Source organism: Periplaneta americana, chromosome 8, assembly GCF_040183065.1.
Source record: "Periplaneta americana isolate PAMFEO1 chromosome 8, P.americana_PAMFEO1_priV1, whole genome shotgun sequence".
NCBI classification, from domain to species: domain Eukaryota; kingdom Metazoa; phylum Arthropoda; class Insecta; order Blattodea; family Blattidae; genus Periplaneta; species Periplaneta americana.
Window position 1 is genome coordinate 415,926 of NC_091124.1, and position 25,765 is coordinate 441,690.

Here is a 25,765-nt window from a genome sequence, read left to right on the forward strand (position 1 = left end):
ATAAATGGAAAAATTAATTATAGAAATCGTTAGTCATTTTACGTGAAATACCGTGCTTCTTTTGTTACATATCATGACCGTCCAATCTCTTATAATTACGATGAAAAAAAAATATAATTATACATTGAACACGAAAAAAATATTTTCTAAATTCAAGTGCAAGTAAACGCTTTATTTTTATTAAATAGGTAAACATACCCTAACGCAAAACATTTTGTTTAATCGTGTACACAATATTACAAACTTAACATATTTCGAGTTACAAAATGCATAGTTATTGAATGATATTTCATGTGCTTTTATACATATTATTGTAATAACTGAATAGACTTAAAATATAATCATATATTTTCTCAAATAAATATTTCTCTTAGTACCCAGCATTAGATTTATTGAGGAAATAATATTTTATCATTAACTTACTTATTCCCTTTTATATTACGATTCGGAAATTTCCCTCCACGATTATTCATTGCTCTTCTGTCTGAAAATATAACCATGGCAACCTAGTAAACATCAGACACACCTCCTTAACATTGATTAGGTAGATATCGATTTTTAGTTGTCTCGTTTCATAATTCTGTTGAGCGGACCGCGGCGGCTTATGGTTGGCTTCTGACATGTGGTCTGCAAGTTACATCATGCACTGCATACGCGTCCACACGCCATATGGACACCCCGCGCAGGCGCAGTGCGAATTTCCCACGGTCGCGAGTAAAAGCATGCAGATGTGAAATCGTGTGTACGACCGCTAAATTTTTAGAGATTTTTCATGTATAAAATCTCGCGAAATGAATCAAATGGTTTTATTGGAGACCATCTGGGATGATTTGTGTCCTATCGGATAAAAACACATTATTAAAACTTAGTTTAACTACAGTATACAGTAGAAAATTTAATAAAATAGTATTTATTATTCAAGATTGATACAATTATTTTTTTTATCTTGAACTGGTGACAAAATTTAATAAAAGTACTGAGTTGATTACAAAGATTATATCACAACTGACGCTAGCGGAACCCTAAAAGAAGTTTTAATATGCAAATTTGATAAACAAGACTAGGAAGGACGATATTTAAAAATTGACATGATGTCTTGTAATTTTCAATATGGCCCTCTTAATATCCAAGTTCCTTTTGTTCACAAAAAATAAAAAATAAAAATCTCAATTCCTGTTTTAGTGTCGTAAATTCAACCTACGCAATCTATTTGCGTTCCTAAATGTCTCAGTACTCTGCACATTAAATTATGGAGAAAAGGAGGGAGCTTTTACAGATATAAATACTATCTGTACATTTTGCGCATAATTCTGGTATGCTTCTTTTTTGGGGGGGGGGGGTAGGATGAGGGTTCCAGTTTGATTTATATTTAGACCTGAGACGAATTTATTATCTTGTATGTATGATTGACTCTGTAACAGCTGTTACCTTAGCAACTGGCTATGATAACAAAATTAAGTTTTTTCATTAAAGGAGAATTTCTTTATAAGAAATGTCTTAACTAGGCTTTGATTATTATACTGTATAGGATAATTTTTAACGTGGAGACAAAATTATTGCAACCTACGTACGACATTGTTTCTCAGAAAATCGGTAAATTGAATCCTAATTAAAAATTAAAATTCAACGCAAAGCCGGATGGGATATTATTTCGCAAAGTATTTATATTTAAATATTGTGATATACTGATAAAGCAAAAACTTGCAATCTATACATTTAGAAACCCAGTCAATTCATGAACTATGTTCGTAACACATATCTTGCTTAATTGTATATTTTATTACGTATGAATTATTTACAGACTGTTATTTAAATCTATAAAATTCACATAATGCTGATTTCAAAACCATTTTGTCTATAAAGTTCGTAAAATACATTTTACTTTATGGTAACAGTGAATAGGGTACGCTAAAAAAATTGTAGAACCGTAAGAAATACAGTCTATATTTTATAATAAGGTATCAGGCGATACTGCAATTGTTCAATTACAATTATTTTACTACAGACAGTAAAAACTTTCGTTGCATCATGTAATTTACATAACAATTTATAATGGGTGCGGTGTGACATAACCTCACAAATTAGAATCTGTTACTGAGGGCATCACGATTATTAAAAAGTCAAGATTTTTATGCTATGGCATATGCCATGGCCCGCTAAAGTGAACTTGCAGATGGCCGTGGCTATGGTGTTAGATACACGTGGTGTTACATCATTCTCCGAAGGCTTGGCGGGAGAGCAAGGGAGTAGTAAGAAGCAACGCGCATGCGTGTGTGTGCTACAAATTATATTCGGCATAGCCAACTCAGGCAGTTCTGTTTAAGTCTGTCCCGAAGGCCGATTATTTTCTTCACATTGATGTGATGCATTGTTGAAAGGTCTCGTATTATCTATCGTGTTATAAAGCACTGAAATTTGTGAAGCAATGTAATGTATTATACACGACGATTTTGTTATGGAAGGAATAAATAATATTCGTGTTTTCAGAAAAATATGTCCATTTTTTTAAAATGAATGTGTCCTTTTTGTTAGGCTGACATGGTCTTTCTTGTATGTAAGGTTATCATATGTTTTGCATTTTCTGTGGTAAAGTAGCTATGATTCAGTTTAACTTATGCATTCCAACAAAATGAAAATGAACTGTCACATGTTTAATTTTAGTGTGTATAGCGTGTGTGTATTTTTATTTCGCTACGATGATGAAGGATTGTGTGTTAATGTGCGATTTTAACTGAAAACATCACGTTTTACTTCAACTTGAAATGTTACAGCACTTATAAACGCATAAATACAAAATACGAAAATTATTAGGTACTCTACAAACTTTACTACGATGATTTCATTTTATTTTAAAACAGTTTTGGCTTCATATTTTTGGTACAATCATTTAAATATATTCACCCACAGATAATGAAAGATTATGTACATATTAATATTCAATTCCCTCATGGTCTCCTGCGAAAAATTATACGATACACAAAAGAAAAAAAAACTTGCTGCAGAACTGCATTTGTTCACTCTAAATTCGTCTTGGATTTTCGAAAATTTGAACTCGAAATCCCAACTTGAAAAGTCATCAGTCAAGCTTTTCTATTAATGGTGCAGCATGCATTTATTTTAGTTTCAAAGGAAACCTCTTCGACCCAGTCTATATGTTATTTTCACGAAAAATAACACAGCGAGCATAATAATGTAATCATTTCAGCATTCGATTGCAGTGATGATATTTTGTAAAAAAAAATGGTTAAAATTAAATAATAATCTATTCATTTTACGATGTGTTTTCGAAATTTTCTAATATAATTCAAATAATTCTAACGAGGTTGCATAATTTATCGAATTAAATTTTTGTAATTCTACTGGTATAAATTGGTTCAATTGTACCTAGTGCGAGATAAAGAAATATTGCAGCGCAAGAAATTGTTAACTCGACCCAATAGTTGTAGTTCAGTGACAGGAATCGTTGCAGCCAGTATTCATTTATTTTTGGAGGATATGTAAACGGATTACATAAATCAATGAAAGTTTATTTTGGCATAATTCTTGAAGGAAAGCACATAACTTTCGTAACAATTGCCAAAGGAAATTATGTGTACCTTTACTTTCAAATTACGTTACTAGAGGCGCCAAGGTACAGCTTTCTTTTCCAATGCTTATGTAGGCAAGTAAGTTTATTATAAACAACGCAAATGTAGTGTTTTTAGTCAAAATATGTGTGTTTTTTAATGAGATAATGACTCCATTACTTACGTTTAAAATGAACGATTCCGTGACAGTTGACTGTCGCAATATATCATGAAAACAAGGAAAGAACAATTCTTTGGTCGGCGAGAAAAGGCACATAAGTCAAAAAATAATAATTTTTCAGGAGATATATATATTTTTTTCATTTACTCTTAACTGAATATAAGTATTATAATTAAATTGAATCGGTTATTGTTGAAAGGAACCAAGTCCACTTTTTAAAGTTTTGAGATAATCGAAAAAAACTCTTTTGTGAATAATCTATCGAAGATTAAACCAATATATATTGGACACATAAAATAATCCATTTTTGAATCTTGCGTACACCACTTTTAACACTTGAATATAATTAATTGATGAACTAGTGGACTTACTCGTGTTAAATATGTAATATTCGTCCGGCTGATGATGGTGCGTGATGCACTGAAACAGCTGTAAGCCGGACGAATATTACATATTTAACACGAGTAAGTCCACTAGTTCATCAATTAATTACATAAAAATATATTGGACACATAAAATATATGTGTACAATATATTTGGTTTAATCTTCGATAGATTTTATGTGTCCAATATATTTTGGTTTAATCTTCGATAGATTATTCACAAAAGAGTTTTTTTTTTTTTCGATTATCTCAAAACTTTAAAAAGTGGACTTGGTTCCTTTCAACAATAACCGATTCAATTCTATGTTGGTCAAAGTAAGACCCTTTTCAATTTAACATACAATAAATTTTATTATTTAAAAAAATTAGAAAAAATCCTTGACTTATGTGATTAGGCACAACAGAAAAATCGCCTTTTTTACTTATGTGCCTTTTCCCGCCGACCAAAGAATTGATTGGAATGACTGACGTAAATTTCGACTGTTAATCGATTTTTATTGCAGGACGGTAATTCTGAATTTAATCATCGTGACAACATATAAGCCCAATCAATCAAGACAAGTGTTGGAATGCATGTCAGAATTACATACCATTAATTATTTTAAAACCATGTTCAATTTTAAATTCCCTTTTGCTATCGTCATTAAACTTCCTAAAACACTTCAGTTTACATTGATACGATGAAATTCTCCGTTTATTATAGTCGTTCACATTCTCATTATGAGATGTTTGAAGACAAAATTATGATACTAAAAAATATCGATCTAGCGATTTAAAAAAAAATAAACGTTTCTAACATGTCTTATAAAGAACAAAATGGTTTTGGACCATCTGTTTCCCTCTATTTTCATGTTTGAAGAACGTTTTCTCCTATATTGCTAGACAGATTTTGTTTATATTCAATATCTACATGTCAATTCATAAAACATGAATTAGATTATAGCAATTCTTGTTTCAGAAAGAATTTGCAATTATTTGAATCTCTTTTGCCATAATTGTTAGTTTCCTGTATCCAGTTCTAGACGACGTAACTGGTTTTCTCGACTGGTTCCGTTTCATTTGATACAAATTTTCAATTTATGCATCTGTACAAGTACGTCGTTACACGTTGAGGGCAGTGACATTTTGAATCGAAATTTTCCTCCTATTTCTCTTATCAGTCTATTATCATCTTGGTGACATCTGCCATAATAAATGAGAACCTAGTAATGACAGGTCTGGGCATAAGATTACGCCCTTATCATCTAAAAATTGCTCTGTACTGGAATTAACTTGTATATTCTCGGTTCAAAGACAAGAAGGTAATTGCCAGGGAACGGATTTATATGGACTAAAAATATATGAAATATGTAAATATATATGTAGTTATTTTTACCAAAATATGGAATTAAATATGGATTTTTACCAAAATATGGAATTAAATATGGACTTAAAATTATAAAAAAATGACTATGTACGTTAAATATTGGTACATTTTAATCAAACTAAACAAAAAATATAATGGACGTACCTTATCTTCCAATGTAGTTTCAACAAAACACAATTTTTATTGTCTGTTACCATAACAATAGGTTACAAACATTTCTTTCAAGTGCTGAAAAGTGAATCTTCTTCTATTGTCTCTGAGGATAGATTTATACTGACTAAAAGAGCGTTCGACGTCACAAGAAGTAACTGGTACATAATTCAATTTCACAATGTCTGCTGGGGATAAGTCCAAGTTAATCTTCACTGTTGATTCACCACTCATCACAGCAACAACCTTTTGTAGTTCTTCATATCCAGGGTTTTTTGAAAGTACAGTGTCCACCTTAGCTCTTACTGCATCTGCAACTTTACCTCTACCACGATTCAGTTGTTCCACAGTACTATTTATAATTTCAAAACTTTCAGATAGTGAAAGGTGCCTATTTTGGAGACTTTTGAGCGTTTTTATGATGCATGAAAATGTATGCTGAATGTGAGCTAAGTCATTCTTCACACTTATGTCACAGGTAACTGTTTTCGCAGTATCAATTGAGACTGCATCTTTAGAGTCCAATGCAAGGAGAACATTGTTAATAGAGTCTATATGTTCGGCATAATATTCAACTGCTTCTAGCCATGTACCCCATCTAGTTAAAATTGGCTTTGGTGGCAATGGAATTTCAGGGTACATTTCTTTCAACACGTTAACTCTACTGGGAGCTTTGAGAAATACTTTTTTCACTGATGAAATCAACAAATCTACTTTAGGGAAATTGTCTCTGACCACTTCTGCCACACGATGAAATGCATGCGCCACACAAGTAAAATGAGTCAATTTAGGATATACAACAGATAATGCTTGTCCAGCTTTGACCATATAAGGGGCAGCATCGCTAATAAAGAATAACACATTATCGTACATAATACCCTTTGGCCACAGGATACCCATAGCTTCGTTGAACAGTTTAACTATAGTTTTGTTATTGCACTTTTCTAGAACATCACAATGTAAAAGAATTCGTTCAGAATATTGTTCACTTAACAAACCGATAACTACATTACCAACAAGTCTACCTTCTTTGTCGGGAGTCTCATCAATGGAAACCCAAATTGAACTATCTTTAATTTCATCTCTTATCTTCTGTATTGTCTCATCGTAGATGGATGGAGCATACGTCTTCCTAAGTGTTGACTCATCCGGGATTGTATGTTGAGTATATTTTTCAAGGAATTCCCTGAAGACCTTATTCTTTAGTTTGTAGAGAGGAATATCAGCAGAGATGAGAGAACGGCACAGGTCGATGTTAAACTCAGATCTTACATTCGATGTTGTTGGTTGTGTTAAAAACAATTGTCTCTGCTTGGAATTTAGTTGTTTGTTGGCCTGATGTTTACTAGTTGTAATGTGTTGTTGCACCAGGAACTTTTGTGTAGATGATACTGCACACTGACACAAATTACAAAATAATATTTTATTGTCAGTTGATAAACCATCTTCTTTAAATTCTGAAATGTAACTTGTTAGTTTTGATTTTAAATTGACTGAATGACGTACTTTTGGCATATTTACCGTCTTTATAGTATGATTTACAAAACTGAACCTATGTGTACTCTGACTGGCATTTAACTGTTGAGCTGCACAACTGAAGTCTGTTAAAAATTTTAAATTAAATTAATACAGTTTTGTAACTTACTTTCCCATTGTTGATAGGACTGCTCATTTTCAAATAACTCTGATGTTAAAGGGATTACTGAACATGTGTTTAAATCTCTATTGTTGAAATGTATTTTTAAAAGTTAATGGAATTTTGTTTTGTTTTATTGTTAAACCTAATATAATATGGACTGTTTTATATGAAATATGGAAAATATATGGAAATTAACGAAAATATGTACTAAACTCTAAAATATGGAAAAATATGGAAAATAAAAGTAGGATTTTTCAACCCTACACATTGTGAAACATTAAGATAATGCAAAATATAAATTATATTAGCTTTATAAGTAAATATGTATTTACATATAAATCCTTTCCCTGGTAATTGCTAAACTACCTAGACCTACTAAAGAAAACTGTATTTACTTAGGCCTACTTAAAATCAGTTCAGTCGACTACTTTCTCCTGGTTTTTGACGCTGCCAGTAATGAATGGTCGCTTTTCCCAAGCAAACAATGTTGCTTTTCTTGGGGGCGGCCTTCCAAATCTCCTTTCATACTGTGTCATAATTTGTTGCTGCTTTTCGTGGATCCAAACACTCCCAACTAACCTCTTCAAGCGAATAATTACTTGTATCTGCCATCTTGCTCACAATTCCACTATCGTTATTCAATTGTTGTCACTGCTACCAAATGATAGTTATTGTTGCCTGATGAATGCTGACAAATTAATGAGCGCTTCCAACTCTTCGTGGGAAAACCTGGGATACGTCATGAAAAACTTGAAGCACGGAGCTAATCGATATGTTGAATTGAAATTCCGCGTGGCCAAGGTTCAGCCGGCTCTCCTTTCCGTACGAAGACATTATAAAGACATATGAAATACGAATAGTTCGTCTGTCATTTGTTAATATATTTCTTTTTAATTTTCTCACATCTGCATTAACTTTCTCCACTACGTCTAATAGTAGCCAAAATTCATTTTCTAGCCATTCATTTTCGTTTCTATTTCATCTAATACAATGGAAGGGGTAACAAAATTCCACAGCAGAAGCTATCACGACTTCCTAAATAATATAAATCAAGGTGATTCGAAACCAAAGATTACTGAAATGTTACTTTCGTCCACTGGGCCGTGCCTCAGCGCGATTATCTTGTTCTGGGAACAGGATTTAGCTCCTGATCGCGATCGGGACGATGACACACTACAAACCCAATCGCGATTACGTCGATAATCGCGATTAGTGACTGTAGTCTGTCACCAGTATTACGTTTATATTCTTAAGTTAACGCTTACGTTATGTTTAATTTTTATTGTGAATGAGGCTTTAGTCACGGTACTGTAATTAATGACGTCACCATATTAACAGAAAGTGTGACTAGATTTCTCGAATGTGAAGCGCATAACGTTTCACGTTGAAAACGTTCATATCTGTTCACGACAACTACAGTGACACCAGCGAATAGGGATTATAAAGAATGGACACTTCGCGTCGGTACCTTTGATGTAGCCGGACCGATTTCAATGACCTTCAAGCCAGCTAGAGCGTGAGATTCTGCTTTCTCCCTAGAGTTGGCGCTGACATCACACCAGCTAGCAGTCGACACAGCGGAAATATAACACATATAATTAATACATCTAGGTACATTATGTACTCAAATAAAATAAATTGGATCCATAAAATAATAAATCCGTCATTAACTGTAATGTCTAGACTCTAGAGTTCCTTCATAATGAGAGCTGAGACGTTGACCCCAACAACAATTAAAATATGTAATGATTTGATAGCGCTGAAAATGGAAAAACAAAACACTTACGAGAAGTAAAACCATATACCTATATTATATTATATACAAATATTAAACGAATTGGATACTTAATTTTATAATTTATTATATTGTTTTATAATATTTATTATATCTGAAATATAAAATATTATTATTACAACTACTGGGTGTTCAGTTCAAAGTGTGTCATGGCTCGCTGTATGCCGTCATGTGGCTAGCCGATGAGCCTAGAGAATGCAATCTTCCTACACTTCCGCAGAGGTGTATAACCTATGAGGCAGAGAAGTTGGCTAGCAAGTACGGCGTTCATTCTGAAGAGTACGTACCGATACGTACGGTAACGCCGGTAGTGGCAGGAATGTGAACTGTTTGGAAATACGTACTGTCGGGATATGGGGAGAGGGTTAAGACGATTACTTACGTATTTGTTGACATTAACTTCGACGGTCAACATGGACACGGAGCATTTGATTTGTGTTGTGGAATGTTGCCGTACGCAACCGATGATAACAAATACCCTGCGTACGACTTGCCGGCGCAAAACACAGTTCGAAAGAGGTTATGGTAGCACACAGACCGTACAGACCGCCATCTGTTGCTACGACGTTCAAGTTATACCGTACACGTTCTCAAGTTCAGATTGAAGAACGGCTTGAATAATAGGCAACTTTTCTGACATATAAGCTGAAACTCGCTTCAAATCGGTGACTCAACAACAGTGACGTCATGGCACACTTTGAAATGAACACTCAGTAGTTTGTCACTGAGAAATAAGGAAAAGCCGCTAACTTGAATTTATTTGAAGCAAAGCGTTACTGGATTATGCAATAAGGTAGGCGATGTTTGGATCCTGTTTCTCAACTCTATTCTCAATTATTATCTTAGCGTATGCTCGATTACACAAACCTCTAGCGCTTGAAAGTGGAACTAAACGCTGGCGCACAGAGAAACAAAACACGGGAAATTTCGCTCAATGTCCATTCTTTATAATCCCTATTCGCTGGTGACACGGTCTGCGATGTACGTAGCAGTCACGTTTTGATTCTTGAAAGCGCCTTCCTCAAGCCGACGGCGATGCCGCCACGCTCAAAACAAGTGCCGGTCGATAACGATTACACTCAAAGTTGGGTGCCTCAAAAAAATTCTGGGAATGGAGGTAAATGCGCCGTAGGCGAGGTGATGCGGTCGGTTTCGTGGAAGCGCCGTCGTGTTTTGTTTGCGGCCAGGCTTTGTTACGGGATATTTTATTGCCCTGTTTGCAGCTTTTCGTTTCGTGGAGAGCGGTTGGGTCTGCGAAGCAGCAGCAAACAAAACACCGTCGGGCATCTTTTCACGTGAACGGAACAGAGATGCATACTGATGTTTACCTGTGCTGTGGTCTACGTCACGAATTCCTCAACAGAAAGAAACATTTGTATGGGTCCCATGTAAAAGAATTTTCTCAACTGTGCAAATACAGGGTCATCATTTTATTTTTACTAACATTTTTAAGATTAACCTGTCTATACCTTTAGAGAACCGGAAACACAGTTTGCTACCCCCTTCCACGACTGGAGTTCGATGATACTGGCGTAAAACACAAACAAATCACTTTACTGGGTATAGGAGGGAAGAAAAGTAGTTCATCCATTTATGTAAAGTAGGAAATATCGCGATTTTGAGTTCGATAATTTTCATTAGGTTTTTGTTTAATCAAAATACAGTACAGTATTAACAATGAGTGTTTTTACTCACGAACTGAGCTGTCCATGCGGACGTATTCATTATGCAGTGTATATTATACTGTCTACAGCACATTAGCGTACAATATAGAGAATGAAGTTAAATTGAAAAATAATCATAATATGGATATTTAAACACATTTTGGAAAATGGTGGCCGTTCATTTCGATACAGGGTTCAGTTCTTTTGTGCATATTATCGCACTATAGACTATTGCATCTAATTCCAATTGCCATTTTCGTCCTTCGTACTAGTAACTCATGTTGAAATAATTCTGTACCTACTCTATATAAGAGCACCTTACTTACTGTAAATTCAATCCTCACTTCTGCCCGATCCGAAAAGATAAAATTACTCAGAAATGCTATCTACTGTTCGTCCAAGTGGTTACGTCGTAGAGTCGTAGAAAGGGGGGAAATCACGTGGCAGTTAATTACTTTACGAGGCCCTTTTATTTAAGTTATTTTAAACAGTTTTATAATATTACGTAAACGTCCAATTCCTATCAGAAATTAATGTTTTCAGAAAAGAGTTAAGACAGCCCAGCTACTAGACTTTACAGAGGAGCGAGCAGAAGCAGGTGGGGGAAACCAGGATGCGTCGTAGGCAAACGGACAGTAGGCTGTGCGAAAATATGATTCAATATTGAAAGCTCTTTCGTCACTGGAAAACGCGAACATATTTCTGGAACGTACTATACTCACTAACTCAGTGCTGTTTACTATATGCGGCCTTGGTTCTGTGTGGAGGACGGTTGAAACTTCATTAGTAGAAGCGGTGGGAGTGAAGTACATTAAAAAAACTCAAGTACAATAAAAATTGAAGTAAAAATAAAATGATGTCCCTGTATAACCTTCCAAACCCGACTCAGTACTTTTATAAAAACGTAATGCACCATTTTGGGAAAGAATAATTTTTAACAATAGCTATGAAATTTTACTGTAGCGATCGAGCGAATTAAATTGTAATTTATCCTTGTGGTAGCTGCGTGATTCAAACCGGATTTCAGTTCCAAACAGGAATGAAATTTTTTCATGAGAAATCTATTATGCTTGTGATAGGTAAAGTCGCAGTTTCCCCCCCCCCCCCACCGTTTCGCCACAACATGCATCAAACATTTCCTCCAACTTGTAAGGTTCTATCTGCTTATTTATAATATTATTTTATGGAATCCAAAACATAATTCCTTACTTCACAAGAACGTGCTAATTGCCGTTCCGACTTTCCTGCGATAATGACCAGGCTAGTGGTCAAAGCTTCTGACTACAGTTCATAAGGTCCCGGGTTCGATTCCAGTAAAATACCAGGAATTTCTCCTTAAAGGTGAATGTTCTTGTGTTCGTCCATGGTCTGGAAATTAGGTTCGATTAGGTTTAAGATCTCTTCTGGCAAATCATGATCATATCCTCATCGGAACAGCGTAAATACGCCTTCCAGGCACACCAACCTCAGAAGTGGGTTACAAATAAGCCATTGTCAGGAGAGACCAGAAATGTCAAATGACAAACCTGATGGCAATGGATTTAAAAAACTTTCCTGGGATAACACTGGCAACGAAGAAAGAATGCAAAGAAAGACGGAAAGAAATAAAAAATGAAGGAAGAAATGTAGGAAAAAAAAAGAAAGAAAGAAAGAAATTTTAGTCACAAGGAAAGAATACCATCTGTCTCAAGAGAAAAAAGGTAGTAAAGCAAAGAAAGCTATTTATTTACATAGAAACAAAAGAAAGAGTGGAATCGAATCCCTGTAATTGCGTGAAACGTTTATGTTGTTCGTGATTGTTATTGTGAGCATGGTTGGGATTGTAAGGATGTTTGGAATTTGAAATTAAAGCTCGAAACTTCTTTTCATTTCTGTCTTCATACTCCCCGCATTTAAATTTAACAAGGCGGAGCCTTCTCGTTAACTACTTCATAATCGCTTCCTCATTCTATGCGGCCTAGTCTGCAGACAACAATGCAATTGATAGTCGAAGCGATTCACACAGCAATATGACGCCAGTGAGTTGTTTGAAGTTGTAATGAATAATAATGTCATTATTGAGAATTGGGTTCACTTGCAAATTAATACTACAGTCAAGGATTTCAGAATTAGACTGTGTTAAATCAACTATTTTTGTCTTTATACTCCCCGCATTTATTAATAACCCCATTTGTATGCGGATAATAATTTGGCGACCACCTCTGTGGTGTAGAGGTCAGCATGCTGGTCTCTTAAGCAGAAGGCCCGGGTTTGATTCCCGGTCGGGTTGAATTTCCTGGTTGAGGTTTTTCAGGGTTTTTCCTCAACCGTAAGGCAAATGCCAGGAAATTCGGGCCACAGTATCCCTGAAAATCACAGCCTCATTCATCACCGAAATCATATTCCTAACAAATCGGTCATACATATACAGTCGCCTTCGGATTTCAACCAAAAGATTAACTCGCGATATGACCAAAGATGTTGAAGCGAGTATAAATAACAGCGAGGAAAAAATGATAATAATGTGGCATTAAATTAAAATTGAGTTTAATATCTCGTTATAAAACTTTTCACGTGAATCTTTTCCAAGTCCACCTGATACCGAAATCACAGATCTACAGCAACTGTTTTAACACGGCCCCCTTGTATAAAGATATAAATCACTGAAACAAAGAAGCATCAAAATGCATTATTCATTTATTAATATGGCTTTGTACTGGATCATGAATGAACAAGTGAAGTTCTTTAATTAACAAATGCATTTTGGGTGGCATGGACGCTGCTCCCATAAGAGGCAATCGTGTAATATGTGTCACAATTTTCCTTGAGTGGTATGCAGAAAAACGCCCCACGTTAATTAATATGGAAAAATCTGTACGCAAAGAAAAAGGAAAAGAAAGACATTTGTCCTGAATGAAAAAGAAAAAAAAAAGGGAAGAAAATAAACAGAAGACAAATTAGTGAAGCGAGGAACAGCTGGCCAGTAAACGTATTACCTGGAGTCTTCTTTTACGTGCAATAGCTATTACAATTTAAGGCAGAATGTACGTTACAAACATTGACGTAAGGACTTTTAAGTAAACGGGAACATGAAAGCATCGCATCGTATATCTGCACAGACATTTTGACAAACGATATGAAGAATTTTCAGGCAATGACTGCTAAGCGATCGGACGTTACCATGACAACTAAACCAGATATCCGTGTCCGACATTTCAAACAAATGACCGTTTAATGTTGCTACGATAAGCAAGGAGTAGGAAAATGGCTTCCTTATCGCATTTCAAACTGAATACATAGAGATAAACTTTTTGTAAAAATTTATGTCATTCTGTAGGACTTCCTCTACATTATTCAGAACATAATATCTAACACTTCACATGCAGTATTATATTGTGTGCATAGACACACAGTGGGCCGAAATAAAGGCACAAAATTAAAATGGTTATGTTGCAGTAGCTAATTATATAACTTGAAAGCTTATTTTACACGCAAATTTCACAGTCCTTGTTGACTGGAAAAGTACTGTAATATTCAATTTTTTACCATTTATTAAACATTTTTTTATTTTTTGTAAGGCAGTGCAAAATCGATCGTTTACGCCGAACTAGCATTATGGTCTTGGGAGTTCAGCAGACCATATGTTTGCTGTGCTATCATCATTTGTTTTCTTCCGTTTTGAGTTCTCATTTTGTGAATAATGGATCGCTTAACGAACGAAGACAAGATTTTCATTAAATATTTGCACCAATATGATAATTTATCTGCCCGTCAAATTGTAAGGAACTATGGTCAGCGAGAATGGTCTGTTTCAAGTGTACAACGATTGATTAGCAAGATACGGACATGATATCCCTCCTGAGAGATTATTGCGTGAAAGATCGCATTTCTGAGATTCTCTAATGGTTTCCGCTGGAGTTTCAAACGAGATCTTAATCCTATGGACTATTTTGACAAGAATTCGTAATATTGAACATTTAAGACAACGCCTTCTTGAATGTTGGGACCGGCTTGATCAAAGACAGATATCCAGTGCTGCTGGACAATGGAGAAGACGCCTACAAATGATTGTGCGGGCAAATGGCGGTCACATAGAGCATCATTTTTAATTTTGATTATTTGAAAGATCATTAATTATTATCAATTTTACCAACATTCAGTTTCTGCATTTTGAAGTAATAAATTGTCTTCAGAAACCACATTTTTCGCATCATTGTGTATTGACCTCCGTAAGATTTTAATTGAGCCTCAAAAAAGATAATAAAAAGTCCTGCTCATCTTTAAAGACTACGTTTTCCAACAGTGTATTCATTATAAATTAATGTTATGTATTTCCGAAAATAGAGTATTTCTAATTTTGTGCCCACTGTGTACTGTCATCCTCTGAGGAGTTTAGTGCTGAGAGGAATGCGGTTCCGACTAGTCTAGCGCGGTACTGGAGTGGGAGGGGACAGTGACAGCGGCGGTCTGGAAGGAAGTACAAGCATACTGAAAACATTCGCCCAATTTACGAGAGCAGTATGCCTATTAGTTTTCTAACGTATTTTTGGCGAGATAGAGATACAACCATTCGTACTTACGTGTTCAGAGAAGGAAAGTATTGTAGAAAATTTTATCTATCTATCTGTCTGTCTGTCTATCTGTCTGTCTCTCTGTCTGTCTGTCTGTCTGTCTGTCCATCCATCCATCCATCCATCCATCCATCCATCCATCCATGTATTTATTTATTCTGGTGAAGTTAAGGCCATCACATCACCAGAAATACAAATACAATAAAATAAATAAAAAGAAAAGTCATAATAAAACTACAATAATATAAATGAAAAGTAAAATCATACTATACAATTGAGTAATTAGTAGAATTGAATTAAATTTGTAAAGTAATCAATTTAAATATACTGTACTGCTGAACACACTTGAGGAGTAAAACTACTTGATTTGTATTTTAAGAAATCACCAACAAATGATTTTCGCATGACATTATAGGAATCTGTTTTTCACGATACCAATCACACATATTCTAAAATTCCAATAGAATATAACCAAAAACTTTTTTACAGCATGTTTCCTTAAAAATGACTTGTAACGGTGAAATATTTAATGAGTAATTCATATAATATTAACATAGCTAACATCAGGGAGATGTTTGAGCAAAAATTGCAACAATATATTTAATATATTAATAACAAAACCATATAGGCCTAGGTAAACAATATGTATATGAAATATTCACACACTACTACAAACTGAAGACTGCATATTTTTGGACGATTAATACTTCCCACTCCGCTCGGCTCGGCTTGGCTGTAGCAACAAAAGAATTTACCTGCAACCCCCCGCACCGATGGCAAGAATACCTCAGGTCCAGCGCTAAACTCGTCGGAGGAAGACAGTATATTGCATGTTCTTCATTAATTACTTATCTTATAGCATCATATTCATCATTTGTAAACTGAAACAAAAATAAACATTCAAACCAACAAGCTGTAGTTCAGTTCCCGAATTTGAGTGGGGCGTTCCACGTGCCGGTGTACCCCTGATTTCTGTCAGTTCAGTTTTGTAACACCCGGTATTTGTAGGCTGAAAATTACGCTCGGCGGAGAGCAATATTAGCACACACTGAAAGTGGCTTTATGGAGAGACAGTTCTTGGGTCCGGATTAGCTTGTGCTGTGTATAGGCTGTTAAACTCGCAGACGACAGGGTGAAATATCACCGTGGATACGCTTTGTCACGGGCTTCACACTGGGGGGGGGGGGTGAGTCCTCACAACTGCGGGCTGAAGCCCCGCGCACGACAGTAATCCAACAACACCAAACAACCAGCTGGGCTCCGCCTCCATCTTTCTTACTTTGTTCGCTCTTCTTATCCTGCTTCTCTGTTTTTCATAAACTGTGTAGGCCTCTGGTTATTCATCCATCTTTCGTTTTCACTTTTATCTACTTCATTTCTTTTGACGTGAGACATGTATGTTCGAAGTACAAAAGAGAAAAGTTGTAACGTTTCAACATGACAAGTTTACATTGGTGTCATTTGCGGCACGTGCTTCCTGGTTTTCCACGCGGTCCGTCCCGCTCCACTCTCTATTTAATGTTCCTCCTCGATGTTTTCCACACAATAGACACGGTATAGGATTATGTGTAGGTTTACATGAATATCAAATAAAATACACTACACCGTTAAAGAAAATCATATTGTATTGTATGTTATTTTATTACTTTAATTTGAGTAAAGACTTTTCATGCAATCATTGAGATTTCCTTAAATACCCTCTCAATAATTATGTTTTATTTTTCTGATATATATTGAAAGCCATGGATTGTCATGATAGTGTTTTGTTTTTTTATTCGTGTTCATTATTGTTTGTAATAGTTTAAATCAGATTCAATAACTACTTTATTATTCTGTAATAATAATAATAACAATAATAATAATAATAATTTATTTTGAATATTAACGTGCAAAACAACAGCACAAGGCCAATTACAGTTTAGCACAAGATACAAAACAAAACAAAACAAAACAACAAATGATGATGAGAATGAATGATAGAAATGGCAGTGAGATGAAATACAAACAATATAATAGTCTACATTAATCATTGACCAAATGCAACAAAATAAATAGCACAAATAATTATTAAAATTAGTACAGTGAGATAATTAAAATAATGGCAATTAAATAAAATGAATTACAAATGTATTAATGAAATCATATAAATGAAGACTGGAATAACATAAGACACAGTGCATACAAATAATTATTAAAATTAGAGACAAATACAAATAAATAATAATGACAAAATGAATAGATAATTACAAAAATACATGATACAGAAAAGCTAAAAACAACACAAACGAAGTTAAAAATGAATATGCTTAATATAAGAATAGCCAAACAACAAACTATACAATAAACGGATCTGAATTAATATAATGTAAATTGGCAGCTTTCATGCGTCTGACAACTGGAGAGAGAGATTTAGGCTTATAGGTAGAAAAAATTTTTGAAATCTTAAACCTTTCGAAGGGGCCCGAAGGTAGATATTGCTTATAATAATAATAATAATAATAATAATAATAATAATAATAATAATAATAATAATAATAATAATAATAATAATAATAATAATAATTATTATTATTATTATTATTATTATTATTATTATTATTATTATTATTTATTGGCGACAAGGGTGAAGAATAATATTGTTGGAAGAGTGATTTTAAAAGTAGTCAGTGGGAAAAGTACGTATTTGGAGAGATTTGAGGTTTTCTGTATACTTAATAGCATTAATAAGGAGGCATAAAAAATCTGTCCTTTCTATGACTGGAGTTTCAACTTACTCAGAAGTTAAATCGTGAGCAGCTTCTAGAAATATTCGAGACATCAATTATAGGGAATTAACAAAAAATGATTAAGGAGAAATTTTGTTCTATAACCTTTTCAGTCTTGAGTTCCACTCATGAGACAATCTACTTAAAAATCGGAATTACAATTTTCTTGTCAGGTCGATGTTTGATATCATAAACTAATAACCTAAACCTACGTGTCCGTGTTGATTTTGTTTGTAAAAGCCTAATTTAGTTTAGTAAATCCTTTATTTTTTCTAAATAATAATAATTTAATACTTTTCTTAACATCTTTCTGTATTTCATTGTTGTATTTCATTTTTTTTTTCAGTTACTAGTGATTATTTTCTCTTTTCTGACTCTCATATCTCCTTAATCTGACGTCACAGACCCAAATTCCCTATCTCTAAATGTTCTGTAGAGCATTTCCTGTTTAATTTTTTCACGCTTTTACTGGATCAACCTGTGTACTTCAACTCAGGCTCAAAAATATGTGCAACCGAAGGTGGATGTAAATTATGGATAATCTACGTGAACAAAGCGATAGTCACATGTCTGTAGCCATGACAGCGTTCGAGAAGAAATGTATGCAGCCTGAATCCGTTTCGACGGGGGTTAGGAATGACTTCTCGACGTGTATATTGCATCAGCCACTCGTTTGGAAACCCACCTTTCTCCTTCGACCCAATTTGTGTCTTGCACTTTGCAAGCCATCTGTGTAGCTCTTTCTGCATGCATCGTCGTAACTATCCAGACATCGTAAAGGTTTTTGTGTTTCGCCTTCTAATAGCCGCTCTTTTCTTTTATAGTTCCTTACAACAATAACTCGTTATGCATCTGCATTGACCTGAAGCTAACGAACATGATTTTCGAATATAAAAATTAACCCGTATACAGTTATATTGAGTACTATTACACAATTCGAATTTACCTACTACTACTATTAAAACAGAGGGATAACTGAGCTGATTTTGAAAAAAAAACGGTCATATTGCATTTATGTATATACATAATATTATAGGGCTCTTTAATATTTCGGAAACTTGATCATCTGTTCATTTTATGTCGATTTAACTCATATTTCAGTTCAAAAATTGATATATTTACAAGTATACTTGTACGTTGGGCTCCAAAAGAAATGTCGAGTCGAAGTCCTATCGATTTGAAATATCGTGTTACGATGACTTCGCTTAGGAAACAAAAGAAACAGAGATACACAGAAGGCCTTGCATGTAAACTCTGAACTGGCCTGAATTTTCTAAAAGAGTTTTTATTCCATGGAAAGGAGAAATGTGTAGTTAAATGTTTCAATTATGTAGATTAAATTTTCAGTTCTGTATCTGTATTTATAATAACATTTTATATTTATATTTATAATAAAATGTATACGTTTTTCTGTCAATACAATATGAAACGTAACTGGCCGTATATATCGATTGTAACAATGACAGCACCCATGGATAATAAGGAAGGCTGTGGAATACCATATGAACTGCAGTTTCACTATTTTCGTGTAGTATTCTTATTAATGTTGTAAAATAAAAGTATATGGAAAATTTAAAATCAATTCGTAATAAATAATAAAGTGAACTTGTTATAAAAGTCGTATTTATATGTTTTTAAAAAACTAATCTCAGGAAAATAGCTTTCCACCTCGTCATGTTTGCTGGAGTCCTCGGAAAAGATATTATAATCTCGTATCGGAATTTCTTTTGCAGCCAAGTGTACATGCAATTAACTAGGACAGCAATAGTAGTAGACTTGTTCACAAAATCCACGAAAAACAAATTACATTATAAAAAGTAATCACATCAGACTCAACTTTTGTCAGTGAACAGTTAATACAGAATTGCTAATAACTTAATTTATCGCTTTGTATTTTAGTTTTATAAACTATAGACAGAATATTTAGGCCTAGACAAAAATTGTGGGACATAGTAAGTGAAAGCAACGTTGCAATAAATTGCATGAACACAATTAAATAGCAGTACCAATAAAATCCCTTTAAAAATTAATCAGGGACTAAAGTATGATCTATACCAATTAAAATTATATACGAATGGAAGCAGATAGACATTAAGTATAGATGTAGAAAATAATAACTTAAGAACATCAATACCAATCTATTTTCAGACGATTCAAATAATTTTGACAAGCACAGAGGATCATCTCCGAGACTGTGCGACGGAGTTAAATAAAACACTCGCAAATTATAGTATGAACATTTCTGAAGAGAATTTGTTAAACTGTTCCGTTAGGATAACCTTAACAAAAATGTTAACAGTGGCTGTTGTAAATTTTGATGTAAGTGCAGAATTGCTGTATTTAAATCTTCTACATGTACTGTACGTCATCGGCAGAGAGGAGTAAGGATTAATGATTTCGAAAATTAACTTCAGGAGGGATTTTCACTGGGGCACAGACTCTTGAAAACAGTTGTCAAGAAGATAGTACCACAGTCTAGAGTCACAAAGCTTCAGTTTATGAGGGTACTAGGAACAATAGACTGTGCCGGTACTATTTCGCATTGTCTGTAATGAGGCGATAGTAGCGATCCTAGTGGTTAGCAACTATCCATGGATGCATATTTACTACGTATTGAGCTTCGTGACTGTATATACCAGACTGTGATAGTACTCTCTCTCCTCTCTTTCTCTCTCTGTCCCATCCTACAGACATTAATAATTACACTAAAATTTTACACCGCTGGTTCTTTTCAGTCACTTAATAGGGGATTGGAATATTTAAAACAACCATGAGTGGAACCATCGAAAAAGTTTTTAATTCCATAGCGAGAATGAGACGAAGATATATAACTTCTTGATCAATTGAAGAGCGGTAGGATGTTGCGTTGCTTATAAGTTCTTGCGGTAACTATGGCAACTAACCTCAGAACAACCTGTGGCCAATAAATGAATGGTTTGTTTCCAAAATCTGCTATTTAACTTTCAGTTATTTTTACAGAAAGGAGAAAACTGCTGGCTTTAAAATATACGAGCCAATTTAAAAAAAAACGCGTTTTTATTCTTATCTTACAGATATTTTATACCATTCTATGTACTTGATATACTAGAATACTTCATAATTTGCCAACAATTTCTAAATTAAAATATAACATAATAGGTTTTAGTCTGTAAAACCTAATGTAGAAGATTTTTAGAAAAAAAAATCATACTTTTAAATATCATTTTTCAGTGACAAATAGCAGGAACTGCCAAAAAATAACTTTATCATTGAATTCAGAGTGTAAGAAATATGTTTATTATGTTTTGGGCAAAATAGCAGGTTTTTGGAAACAAACAATTCAAATTGTAAATGGCGGCATCACTGATATCATGATAAAGAAACGAATAAATTGTTACTAAACACGTAAAAGAAAACGATTTATGAGAAAGTTCCACCACAAGTTGTTATTTATTTATAAAGAGGTTATATTTTGTGTTAATATTTTATTCGCTATCATGTTACATAATTCTTATTTGTAATTTCAGATAAAGCCAAAATGGTATATTATTCACTTAAGTAATAACTTATCTGGAAGGACACTTACGCTGGACAGAGTAGCCTATCTGTAGTAAAGCAGATAAGAGAGAATTCTTCACTTTATGCTTGCCACTTTCTGCGCAGTGTGCATGTTATGCAACATATAGATCGGAAAGTCATGATCTGGTATCACAATAAGTACGTACTACGAGCCTAGACAGTAATGAAGTGGTGTGAACCACAGAACACCAAATACAAACCGGAATGCGTTACTCTTCTTTTGTTAAATATTCATGACAGCATATTTAACAATATCAACAGATCCGTCCACATAACAACAAACAAAAGAGAAAAGTTTTTATTTATATAAAGAGTGTCTCAAAAGTACACCGACAAATTAACAGTAAAGAAATATGCGAGTGAAAATCCTACAGTTTTATTTAAAATCTGTTTCAAGTTGTCATCCTGTGAATTTAGTTAAAGAATCCAAACACCTGAAGTTATACAATCTCCGAAAGACAAAAAGAAGGAAAAAAAGTATGTGTTACTTGTAGGAAAGACATTCTCGATATTATGTTTCTTTTCGCCCAAATTATTTACACCTTTAATAGGTACAGTTATGCAAAATCAACCTAACTCAGAGTGATGGGGCAATCTATAAAGATTCCACAGAAAGTTATAAGTTCAACAGTTCAATGTAAGATAGTAAAATAATGTTTGTTGGATATGTCAAAAACTATTTGAGTTAGTATATTGAAACTTTCTGCTTTGTATTGTTTTGAATTAAAGGACATTGTAGAACATTTTGTCGGCCTATTTTTCAGACACCCTTTATACTTATTTAAAACCGACTTAAAAACATAATATTGTAACAAAAATGAAATGAAAACATATCACTAGAACTATTTTACAGACATTAGTACTAAAATTATTATATTGCATGTACATCATTCCCTGATAAATTGACTCGTAGATACTGAATATGAACAAAATCCTACCAATAGTTTAATAGAAATCGCTGTACACAGACAGAGTAGTACTAAAATTATTATATTTCATGTACATCATTCCCTGATAAATTGACTCGTAGATACTGAATATGAACAAAATCCGTCCAATAGTTTAGTAGAAATCGCTGTACACAGACAGACTAGTACTAAAATTATTATATTTCATGTACATCATTCCCTGATAAATTGACTCGTAGATACTGAATATGAACAAAATCCGTCCAATAGTTTAGTAGAAATCGCATTTCATGTACATCATTCCCTGATAATTTGACTCGTAGATACTGAATATGAACAAAATCCGTCCAATAGTTTAGTAGAAATCGCATTTCATGTACATCATTCCCTGATAAATTGACTCGTAGATACTGAATATGAACAAAATCCATCCAATAGTTTAGTAGAAATCGCATTTCATGTACATCATTCCCTGATAATTTGACTCGTAGATACTGAATATGAACAAAATCCGTCCAATAGTTTAGTAGAAATCGCTGTACACAGACAGACTAGTACTAAAATTATTATATTTCATGTACATCATTCCCTGATAAATTGACTCGTAGATACTGAATATGAACAAAATCCGTCCAATAGTTTAGTAGAAATCGCTGTACACAGAGTGCTAAAATATTTTCCCCGTCAGGAATGTTGAAAACGTCAATTTCCACGAAATAGCTAAACTGATTTTCTGTTGCATCGTAGTGTTTTATCTATCGACAAAGCAAAGATTGAAAAATAAGAGTAAATAGCGCCATATAGTGAGTATTTGTAATGCAATGAATTTGTTAAAGGCACGTTATAAAATGGAGGCACATCATCTCAGAAGCCATAAACCCGCAATTAGGTTTCACAACATTATGTAGGCCATAAAAATTAAGACACACACAGAAGCATGTCAATGAAAATTGAATGACATAGGCCTATACACACGTCTTCTCAATATTACCCTATTTTTATTCAAAGTATTTAACCATTGGTTGTATTCTCACGCCTATATTCCCTTGCAGTTGCTATGTTACGCAAGTGTGATGTTTGCGAAAGATAAATTTGTATGAATTTTTATTATTCACGTTCGTAGAGTGATAAGATGTGTTGGTAGTATAAATTAACCAATGGAATCGTCTGACAATATTGAATCCGGAAAGCAGGACGCTTTCCTTTAGCAACCTCGTGACGCGTCTTAAGCGAAAATCTACGTTACGTAAGCTTACTGCGTTGCGGAATGTTGGCATAGGTCGGAAATTGACTTTTCAGCAGGCCTTGACTCTATGTTTTAAAATTCAACATTTTTTTATCAATCTCGCTAGATGTCAGCTTTTTCAACTATATTTTCGCAATATCTAAGGTCTAAGGCATATCATAATACCACAGTCTACTATATACAGTCACGAAGCTTGAGTTGTGAGGGTGCTAGAAACAATAGACTGTGCCGGTACTATTTCGCATTGTCTGTAATGAGGTGATATTAGCGATCCTAGTGGTGAGCAACTATCTATGGATACATTATTATGCATTGAGCTTCGTGACTGTATATACTAGACTGTGATAATACGCTGTTAACATTTCTAAAAGTGCGTAAAATTACTTTACTTTCTGAAATATGATTTAAAATTAATAGATTTTCTAAGATCATGCGGAACAATGCAAAGAGTATTGAAATAGCTAAACAAATGAGTAGCGTGCAATTCATTTTTTTTTCTTTTCTCTCCACTTTATTATGTTTTCCGGTTCTATGAACTTTACAGCTTGTGTTCAAATAGAGAATGTTGAGAATAAAGCCCCAAGAGACCTCTATACAGTCTCCTACATAAATGGTAATACAAGCACCGTATTCAGTAATCATTAAATATATTAAGACTTTCCTAAATAATTAGAAGAAAAACTGTAAAAAAAAGAGCCGTTCAAAACTGCTTTTACATTAACCCTTTCTAACCCAAATTAAATTTACAAGCAATCCATGTTGAAACAAATAGCTGTATTAGGACCAATTCAGTGACCAAGTTACGGGAGTGGCAACATTTGAAACAAAACTATATTGATGAAAATGTATTGAAATAGAAGTTATCCAGCAAAATTTACCTTCATATGTAACACACAAGTATATAAATGCTATAAAGTTAATTATTGCCATATGGTATCTATAGGTAAGAAAGGGTTAAGAATTTGCAGAACTGATGAATGTGTGTGCTTGTATTCTCTTACGGATGCGAAAGGGAAGTTCTGGCGAAGAATGAAAACTTAGGAGAATAAAAAAAATCGTGAGAAAGTTATTTGAATGCGTTCATTTATCGATTGAACCTGAAGATAATTCTATAATTAATTGTTTTATTATTTTTGTGTGTAATTAATTGAAGAATGATATCTTCTATCATTTTACTGTTAGAACTCCACATCATCAGAACACTAACACGCCTACTTTCAATTCAGTAGGATTATTATACCCAATTACGTCTTCTGTAGGAAATACTAAAACGCACTTTTAACAGGAAGTTGCACGTAACGGATTGTATGCAGATGCAATGATAATGTGGATCGAATCGTAAAATAAAATGTCTTGCTTCTCATAAGAAACAAGAGACTAACGGGCCCAAAGAGCGGAAGGCTGCGGCAGAATACAGCATACTGGCCGCGAGGAATATTGCTACGACAGCCTTCACAGTACAGAGATTAATAAATACGACAGTAATGGTAATTAGTGGAAAAGGTCAAAGAACGAGTCATGAGAAAATGAACCCTTAGTTGTGTAATTATAGTGCAAGCGTAATTGGCCCTGCATGTAGTAGTTGCCGCGATTTGAATGGGCAGATGTAATTGCAGTGAAACTGAAGAAGTGGGGTCCACAAAAACCCACGAGCTTGCAAGGTTAAAAAGAACTCCACGACATTTCATCTGCATTCCTGGACGCATTGTGACGTACTTCCGTTTAGAGATGGCCGATATTTCTCAAACCGATATTTTTTCACAGATAAACTTGTGACTGATGACGCGAAATATCTGTGACAAAATATCGCTATCGAAGTCTGCTCCGTATTCAGTACTCTGTGCTGATATTTTCTCCTCTACGTCGTGGGTTTGCGCATGCGCATGATACTGTAACAGCAATCGGGCGGTAGTTTCTCCATCTTATTATAAATGATGTAGTTATTACACGATTTAAATAATAACACCATTGGTTACCAGTACTTAATCTTGTGT

The 25,765-nt window shown here is 34.2% G+C and overlaps 1 protein-coding gene across 2 annotated transcripts in view; it reads left to right on the forward strand.

Moving 5' to 3' along the window:
• Positions 1 to 25,765, forward strand: part of path (solute carrier family 36 member pathetic) — a 186,242-nt gene that overhangs the window by 30,246 nt on the left and 130,231 nt on the right. The gene's annotated exons all lie outside the window — the stretch shown is intronic.